Raw genomic sequence first — 9760 nt, forward strand, 5'->3', positions numbered from 1 at the left:
ACACCGCAGACAATCGCAAGGACAACCTTATTTACATTCGTATACAGAGTTACTGACGATGCTGTTCGATCTATACACTGGATCTAGGACTAATTACTGATACAAAAAGAGGAAGGAAGGTTAGTGCTTAACATCCATTCGACTACGGCACGATCAGAGATTGGGCGCAAGCGTAGCGCGATAAAGGATGATGAGAGAAATCGGCCGTGGTCTTTTCGAAAAGACAATCCTGGAATTCGTTTTAACGCGTTTAGAGGAAGCATGAGTCGTTGCGTGGCCATCTGAACCCCTTCCCATCCGCCCCTGTTTCCAAAGCCGCGCGATCTGAGGCGTCTTGTCGAGGTCCGCGCGCCTTCCCTCGTCGGAGGTTCGAGTCCTCCCTCGGGCATGGGTGTGTGTGTTGTCTGTGTTGTCCTTATCATAAGTTAAAGTTAGTTAAGTAATGCGTAAGCTTAGGGACCGATGACCTCAGCAGTTTGGTCCCATAAGACCTTACCACAAATTTCCAAAATTTCCAAATACGAGTCTATTATTTTAACCATAGTGTCGAATCTCTCAGTAAATACCGAAAGAACTGTTGCGTTTCCGTACTCCATCACGAGAAGCATCGATAGTTTACATAGTTGCAACGTGCGCTGTTTTGTATATATTACTTGTGACCGGCTCTGTGTCATTATTTTAGTGTATAACCATGGACCTTACCGTTGGTAGGGAGGCTTGTGTGCTTCAGCGATACAGATGGTCGTACCGTAGGTGCAGCCACAACGGAGGGGTATCTGCTGAGAGACCAGACAAACGTGTGGTTCCTGAAGAGGGGCAGCAGCCTTTTCAGTAGTTGCAGGGGCAACAGTCAGGATGATTGACTGATCTGGCCTTGGAACACTAACCAAAACGGCGTTGCTGTGCTGGTACTGCGAACGGCTGATTGCAAGGGCAAACTACAGCCGCACTTTTTCCCGAGGGCATGCAGCTTTACTGCATGGTTAAATGATGGCGTCCTCTCGGGTGAAATATTCCGGAGGTAAAATAGTCCCCCATTCGGATCTCCGGGCGGGGACTACTCAAGAGGATGTCGTTATCAGGAGAAAGAAAACTGGCGTTCTACGGATCGGAGTGTGGAATGTCAGATCCCTTAATCGGGCAGGTAGGTTAGAAAATTTAAAAAGGGAAATTGATAGGTTAAAGCTAGATATAGTGGGAATTAGTGACGTTCGGTGGCAGGAGGAACAAGACTTTTGGTCTGGTGAATACAGGGTTATAAATACAAAATCAAATAGGAGTAATGCAGGAGTAGGTTTAATAATGAATAAAAAAATAGGAGTGAGGGTAAGCTACTACAAACAGCATAGTGAACGCATTATTGTGGCCAAGATAGACACGAAGCCCATGCCTACTACAGTAGTACAAGTTTATATGCCAACTAGCTCTGCAGATTATGAAGAAATTGATGAAATATATGATGAGATAAAAGAAATTATTCAGGTACTGAAGGGAGACGAAAATTTAATAGTCATGGGTGACGAATTCGAAAGTACGAAAAGGGAGAGAAGGAAAAACAGTATGTGAACATGGATTGGGGGTAAGAAATGAAAGAAGAAGCCGTCTGGTAGAATTTTGCACAGAGCGTAACTTAATCATAGCTAACACTTGGTTCAAAAATCATAAAAGAAGGTGGTATACATGGAAGAATCCTGGAGATACTAGAAGGTTTCAGATAGATTATATAATGGTAAGACAGAGATTTAAGAACCAGATTTTAAATTGTAAGACATTTCCAGGGGCAGATGTGGACTCTGACCACAATCTACTGGCTATGACCTGTAGATTAAAACTGAAGAAACTGCAAAAAGGTGGGAATTTGAGGAGATGGGACCTGGATAAACTGAAAGAACCAGAGGTTGTACAGAGTTTCAGGGAGAGCATAAGGGAACAATTGACAGGAATGGGGGAAAGAAATACAGTAGAAGAAGAATGGGTAGCTTTGAGGGATGAAGTAGTGAAGGCAACAGAGGATCAAGTAGGTAAAAAGACGAGGACTAGTAGAAATCCTTGGGTAACAGAAGATATATTGAATTTAATTGATGAAAGGAGAGAATATAAAAATGCAGTAAATGAAGCAGGCAAAAAGGAATACAAACGTCTCAAAAATGAGATCGATAGGAAGTGCAAAATGGCTAAGCAGGGATGGCTAGAGGACAAATGTAAGGATGTAGAGGCTTATCTCACTAGGGGTAAAATAGATACTGCCTACAGGAAAATTAAAGAGACCTTTGGAGAAAAGAGAGCCACTTATATGAATATCAAGAGCTCCGATTGAAACCCAGTTCTAAGCAAAGAAGGGAAAGCAGAAAGGTGGAAGCAGTATAAAGAGGATCTATACAAGGACGATGTACTTGAGGACAATATTATGGAAATGGAAGAGGATGTAGATGAAGATGAAATGGGAAATAGGATACTGCGTGAAGAGTTTGACAGAGCACTGAAACACCTCAGTCGAAACAAGGCCCCGGGAGTAGACAACATTCCATTAGAACTACTGACGACCTATGGAGAGCCATTCCTGCCAAAACTCTACCTTCTGGTGAGCAAGATCTATGAGACAGGCGAAATACCCTCAGACTTCAAGAAGAGTATAAGAAAGCAGGTGTTGACAGATGTGAAAATGACCGAACTATCAGTTTAATAAATCACAGTTGCAAAATACTATCGCGAATTCTTTAGAGACGAATGAAAAAACTGGTAGAAGCCGACCTCGGGGAAGATCAGTTTGGATTCCGTAGAAATGTTGGAACACGTGAGGCAATACTGACCTTACGACTTATCTTAGAAGAAAGATTAAGAAAAGGCAAACCTACGTTTCTAGTATTTGTAGACTTAGAGAAAGCTTTTGACAATGTTGACTGGAATACTCTCTTTCAAATTCTAAAGGTGGCAGGAGTAAAAACAGGGAGCTTAAGGCTATTTACAATTTGTACAGAAACCAGATGGCAGTTATAAGAGTCGAGGGACATGAAAGGGAAGCAGTGGTTGGGAAGGGAGTAAGACAGGGTTATAGCCTCTCCCCGATGTTATTCAATCTGTATATTGAGCAAGCAGCAAAGGAAACAAAAGAAAAATTTGGAGTAGGTATTAAAATCCATGGAGAAGAAATAAAAACTTTGAGGTTCGCCGATGACGTAATTCTGTCAGGGACAGCAAAGGACTTGGAAGAGCAGTTGAACGGAATGGACAGTGTCTTGAAAGGAGGAAATAAGATGAACATCAACAAAAGCAAAACGAGGATAATGGAATGTAGTCGAATTAAGTCGGGTGATGCTGGAGAATTAGATTAGGACATGAGACACTTGAAGTATTAAATGAATTTTGCTATTTGGGAAGATAAATAACAGATAATGGTCTAGGTAGAGAGGATATAAAATGTAGACTGGCAATGGCAAGGAAAGAGGTTCTGAAGAAGAGAAATTTGTTAACATCGAGTATAGATTTAAGTGTCAGGAAGTCGTTTCTGAAAGTACTTGTATGGAGTGTAGCCATGTACGTAAGTGAAACATGGACGATAAATAGTTCAGACAAGAAGAGAATAGAAGCTTTCGAAATGTGGTGCTACAGAAGAACTTTGAAGATTAGATGGGTAGATCACGTAACTAATGAGAAGGTTCTGAACAGAATTGGGAAGAAGAGGAATTTGTGGTATAACTTTACTAGAAGAAGGGATCCGTTGGTAGAACATATTCTGAGGCATCATGGAATCACCAGTGTAGTATTGGAGGGCAGTGTGGAGAGTAAAAATTGTAGAGTGAGACCAAGAGATGAATACACTAAGCAGATTCAAAAGGATGTAGGTTGCAGTAGGTACTGGGAGATGAAGAAGCTTGCACAGGATAGAGTAGCATGGAGAGCTGCATCAAACCAGTCTCAGGACTGAAGGCCACAACAACAACAACGAGAAGTATGCTTACTTATCTAATTGCGAAGTTTCCATTAACTGTAAACTTACTCAGTCGTGTTTACGTAACTAGCGAATACTCCTTCCTCTCTTTTCTAGCAATGCAATCTTCTGACACCACAAACAGGATGTAATCAGTACTGATTCTAAATTTACAGTCTGTCCTTGGCCCTGTTTGACATGTTTTGTTAATTTTCATGAGAATCTTGCTTGTTGGTTAAAAGGTTTATAATTTAAGCAGCAACCAGCCACAAGTGTGATTTAAAAAGTTCATTTAACTTAAATCATTACCGGTGTCTGATGTATTACTATTCCACTTTCAGATAGCTCTTACAAGCTTCCTTTTTTGCTGCTGGGGCTTCATTTTGTTTTCGGTATTGTTGTGGTGTAGTGGTAGATGTTTCGGTGCGACGACTTCGTCCTGTATTTGTGTTATACATTTTTGCACATGGACTATGTAAGTGCTGTTTAATTTCCCGTACACTGCTACTACTCACCCCGTTTTATTTTTTGTGGCAGCATGCACGCTCAACATTCACGAAACGTGGCCTGGCGTGGCAGGAGTAACAGAAACAATCATACGTGCTGCAGTCTCTACAATCTACAATGACGATGATCTCGGAAACTGTAGCAATAGAAATTACCCATCCTACGTTTCCTTCAGCACTGTAAAATGTCACGTTGTCGAAAGGAGTAGCAATGACTATAAAAATGGCAACTCTGTACTGATATGGTAGATAGCGCACCACCCAGAGAGTCGATTTATTGGTTAACTTTTCTTGAAAGCCAAAGTACTGCGTGGCCACAGTCTTTCAGAAATGTGCATTTCCGCTGCATTTGTAATGACTACTGTCTAAGATATTTTTCTCTATTTCGATGTCTTTTTCTATTTTTAGGACAGCGGTCGCAAGTTGTCAATAATGGAAAGCTTACTATACAGTTTACAGTTTGCTGTAGATATTTTATACTTTCGATCTGATACTTTATCCTTTCTTCGTTCCTTGTTCAGAAACACTGTGCAAAGTCAGTACAACTTGAAAACAGTGTCACAGTGCACAAACTAAATGTACCTAACGTTGTGTTACTTGTGATCCCTTAATAAAAAGATACTGACAATTATGTAACTCCTTATATTATGCGAGGAATTCAATAATTTTGAATTGATCTGTTGTCGAAGACAATAACATCGTATCCGGGATATTTAATAACGTGATATCCTCGTTGATTTTAAAATTCTGCAATTCAGAGGAAAATATCCGATGAGTAGCAAAGGGATCAATAGGCGACGTCTTCAGATCAAAAGCAGGCGCTCAGCCATCCGAGCTATCCTCCTCTCGCCGGCCGGCGTGGCCGAGCGGTTCTAGGCACTGCAGTCAGGAACCGCGCTACCGCTACGGTCGCAGGTTCGAATCCTGCCTCGGGCATGGATGTGTGCGATGTCCGTAGGTTAATTAGGTTTAAGCAGTTCTAAGTTCTAGGGGACTGATGAACTCAGAAGTTAAGTCCCATAGCGCTCAGAGCCATTTGAATCATTTATCCTCCTCTCGCCCCTCCCCAGCCACCCCCACCACCATGTTAACAAATGTCCACGGATCAGCACACTTTTCGCTGAAGCACTTTCCCTACTCTGCTTTGCTCTGCTCGGAAGCGGTCCTACCAGCTGGAAGCCGGCAGGCCTCCAGACCTGTTCAGTCCACAGCGTAAAGAAAGTCAAAGGACGCTTTCATCAGCTGGGGGCGTAGCTCAGATGGTAGAGCGCTCGCTTAGCATGTGAGAGGTACCGGGATCGATACCCGGCGCCTCCAGGTACCTGTTTTCCTTGAGCAACACGTCCTCAATTTATAATGTGCTTCCTCTTGTCGTAGAACACGTCAGCCGGATTTGAAAACTAGTGTTTGAAGATATTTTTATTCCCAGTAGAGAGCAGCAAATACTTCAGAGTATTCACCGTGTACAGTATGCAAGAGGTCCTTGAAAAGTTTGAGCGACTCTCCTCTGATCATTCGTTGGTAACGACGGCAGTTACGAAGTTCACCGCGACCAAGTAGCCGCTGAGCACCCCGTCTTCAGGCCGCAAGTGGCCTACTGGGTCCATCCGACCGCCGTGTTATCCTCAGTGGAGGATGCGAGCCGGCCGAAGTGGCCGTGCGGTTAAAGGCGCTGCAGTCTGGAACCGCAAGACCGCTACGGTCGCAGGTTCGAATCCTGCCTCGGGCATGGATGTTTGTGATGTCCTTAGGTTAGTTAGGTTTAACTAGTTCTAAGTCCTAGGGGACTAATGACCTCAGCAGTTGAGTCCCATAGTGCTCAGAGCCATTTGAACCATTTTTTGGAGGATGCGGATAGGAGGGGCGTGGGGTCAGCTCACCGCTCTCCCGGTCGTAACGATGGTATTCTTGACTGAAGCCGCTACTATTCGGTCGAGTAGCTCCTCAATTGGCATCACGAGGCTGAGTGCACCCCGAAAAATGGCAACAGCGCACGGCGGCCTGGATGGCCACCCATCCAAGTGCTGACCACGCCCTACAGTGCTCAGCTTCGGTGATCTCCACTGCGTCAACGCCGGTGCGTAAGTATCCGCTGAGGGAGAGAGAATTTTTATATAAAAGCTGTCTGAAAATATGTTCCGTCTAATATGTGGGCGTAATATTCCCAATAGTGACAGAAGATTCATCGCTTCCTAAACCGCTTCACTGATGATAGTTACGTTCTTCGTATTGCTTACTTCGTGTGATGTGCATACGGGAAATTTCCGAGCAAATAGATAAGGTTTTACTTGCGTTTAGAGTACATACACCAATGCGTATTTGAGGTACTAACGGTCTCAGTATACGCCGAATGCCGTCAAGTGTAGCTGAAAATCTTTCTACTTGTAGGATGTGTTACAGCATAAATAGCTTGCAATGGTGTGCTCACACCAGGTAGAAACAGTCAATTCTGGAAACAGCGTTTTGGTTCCCAGTAGACACTCACCATTAAGTTACCACATGCATAAGACTGCTGTGCGGAACCCATGAAACGAAGAAACGCTGTACAACATGAAATGTAAAGTAATGGATTGACACATATGAACTGCTTGAACGTCGTGAGACGGTTTGAGTCACCACATAAGTCTCATTTCACGTGAAACTGAAGATTGCACCAGCTCCACGGAAGTCTCCTGTTAGGAGATTACCAGTATTCAACGGAAACGGTTCTTTTGGTATTCCAGACTAATTACAAGAAGACACAAAAACATTTCATACAATAGAATATACAGTCAGTGTCAATAGATACCCCGCATAGTAACTAAATAAGTGGCAGGAGAAGACACTGTATCGCATTTGGTTTCTGTAGCTGTGTGTTCGACGATCTGAACTCACATCTAGGTTCGGCTCAACAGTTGGAAGTCTTTGATGGGCTTAGACATCACTGTATTATATAGTATGAAATACATACCTAGTTTTCAAAGATGCTGAAACTCAATGACAGGATCTTCTGTTCATAGACCACCAACGTGGGATGGCTCTAATGTTGAGCCCCTGATTGGAGTAATTTATAGAGCGTGTAGTTATTGGATGCATGCGAATTCTGCATTGTAGTTTCCACGGCACTCCTTCATAATAACAATTATAGGGGTAGCGTCTTTGATTAGTAATAAAAACTTCCTCTGTCCTGCGTTCGAACCCAGCCACCGCTTAAATTTTGAAAAAAAAATCATCTGAATTGGCGTCCGAAGACATATCGGCATAAGAACACACACGCATTCTGCCAACGGCCTTGTCAAAGAGGGCGGAAGAGTGAACAGATGTTGAGGGCACTCTCTTGCCCTTGGGGTAGAAGAATCACCAATGATTAACGCCATGAGGATGCAGAAGGCAATGAAAAACACTGCATTAAACACACATACTGTGTATCCACATGACATGTTGCCTGTAACTAAAAAAGAAGTATGATGGTCTCTTCATTGGCAAAAAAATTCCGAAATAGTCCCCCATTCGGATCTCCAGGAGGAGACTGCCAAGGGGGAGGTGACCATGAAATAAAGATTGAATACCCATCGAGAGGACAGCGTTCTACGAGTGGGGGTATGGAATATCAGAATTTAAACGTGGCAGGGAAGCAAGAAAATCTGAAAAGGAAAATCCAAAGCCTCAGTCTAGATATAGCGCGGGTCAGTGAAGTGAAATGGAGAGAAGACAAGGATTTCTGGTCAGATGAGTAAAATATAAGGTAATATCAACAGCAGCAGAAAATGGTATAACGGGAGTAGGATTCGTTATGAATAGGAAGGTAGGGCAGAGAGTGTTTTACTGTGAGCAGTTCAGTGATAGTGTTGTTCTCACCAGAATCGACAGAAAACAAACATCGATCACGATATTTCAGGTACACATGCCGACGTTGAAAGCTGAAGATGAAATGATAAAGTATATGAGGATACTGAACAGGTAATTCATTGCGTAAAGGGAGATGAAAATCTAATAGTCATGGGGGACTGGAATGCGGTTGTAGGGGTAGGAGTAGAAGAAAGGGTTACTGGAGAATATGGGCTTGGTTCTAGGAATGAGAGAGGAGGAAGACTGATTGAGTTCTACAACAAATTTGAGCTAGTAATAGCAAATACCCTATTCAAGAATCATAAGAGGAGGAAGTATACTTTGAAAATGGCGGGAGATAGGAGAAGATACTGCGACGGGAAGGGGTCGTTCGGTCGTTTTTTCGTCTCCTTACTCTCTCTGTCACTTTCATCGAACAGTTCACCTACCTCTATATTTCTTCCTTCCCACGTCCCTTCACTCGGCAGTAGTAGATACGTGCTAGGCAGTGTAAAGCAGCGTTGATGAAACCACTACCTGATACCTACTACACAGATGCCGCGTATCTCAAGTTGCAAATCAGTTCCTGTAAATTCATTTTCATAAATTTCGGGCGGTAGGAGAATACAGTTGAATTGCAGTAAGCATTTGAAAATTCTATTAACGTCTTTTTAGTGATAAGGAAGCACATGAAATGGCTGTCAAGTTCGTTTTTAATAAGGCAAATACTCTATTATTCCAAGTTCATTGTCTATACAACTAATTTTACACGGACAAGCAGCCAGAATTCCTTCAAGTCCGAGCCGATTAATTTTTGCGATCTAACAGTCACTGACCCACCACTATTAGCGAGTTGAACGTTCGGTCGTTTCAGTGGTCTTCCATGTTAGAAGTTCTCGTCAAAGTATTCCATAAAGAACACGGAATTGTCTCTCTAACCAAAAGTTCACACGCTTATAAAACTTCAACTACTTAGTTCCGAAACATCACACTTTCTTCAAAAAGTTCGTAACTTAAACCGCTTTAGTCACGACACGTTCTATCTGAAATGACCTACTAGCTCTTCATTTTACATATTATTTTCGCGGAGACATCTAGCGTGGTGTTACTCTGAAACAGATTAGTGAGCGACTATCTCGATGCTCCTCTCCTCTCTGCCTATCTAATTATCTGCGCGCGGGAACTGCTTAATTCTGATTGGCTATTGATCATTCTCGCGGCATAACTTGCCTTAGCCAACCACTTATCAGATAGTCATTACACTTTCAATTTTTAATATATTGTTTAATAAAATAGAAAGAAATGCAAAATATTCTTTAAATTAATATAGAAACTTATTGCGCTTCAGACTTTTATTCTGCTGCTCTCTTACAAAAGCAAGCACACATCGACATGTGTCATCAGCATCATGGTTGCAATACAATTTTCCCACAGTTCAGTTTTATAAGGTTTTAGATAAAATGACGTTAAGTTTTAACATATGTCCTGCATGCACTTGAGAGGTGGCATGAGCCCCCTC

The 9760-nt window shown here is 42.6% G+C and overlaps 1 non-coding gene across 1 annotated transcript; it reads left to right on the forward strand.

Annotated features, from left to right (window-relative positions):
• The first annotated feature begins 5678 nt into the window (after positions 1–5678).
• Trnaa-agc (transfer RNA alanine (anticodon AGC)) lies at positions 5679–5751 on the forward strand. Its single transcript has one exon. It is a non-coding gene; the product is annotated as a tRNA-Ala (tRNA).
• Positions 5752–9760: the final 4009 nt, after the last annotated feature.

This window comes from Schistocerca cancellata, chromosome 1, assembly GCF_023864275.1.
Source record: "Schistocerca cancellata isolate TAMUIC-IGC-003103 chromosome 1, iqSchCanc2.1, whole genome shotgun sequence".
Classification (NCBI taxonomy): domain Eukaryota; kingdom Metazoa; phylum Arthropoda; class Insecta; order Orthoptera; family Acrididae; genus Schistocerca; species Schistocerca cancellata.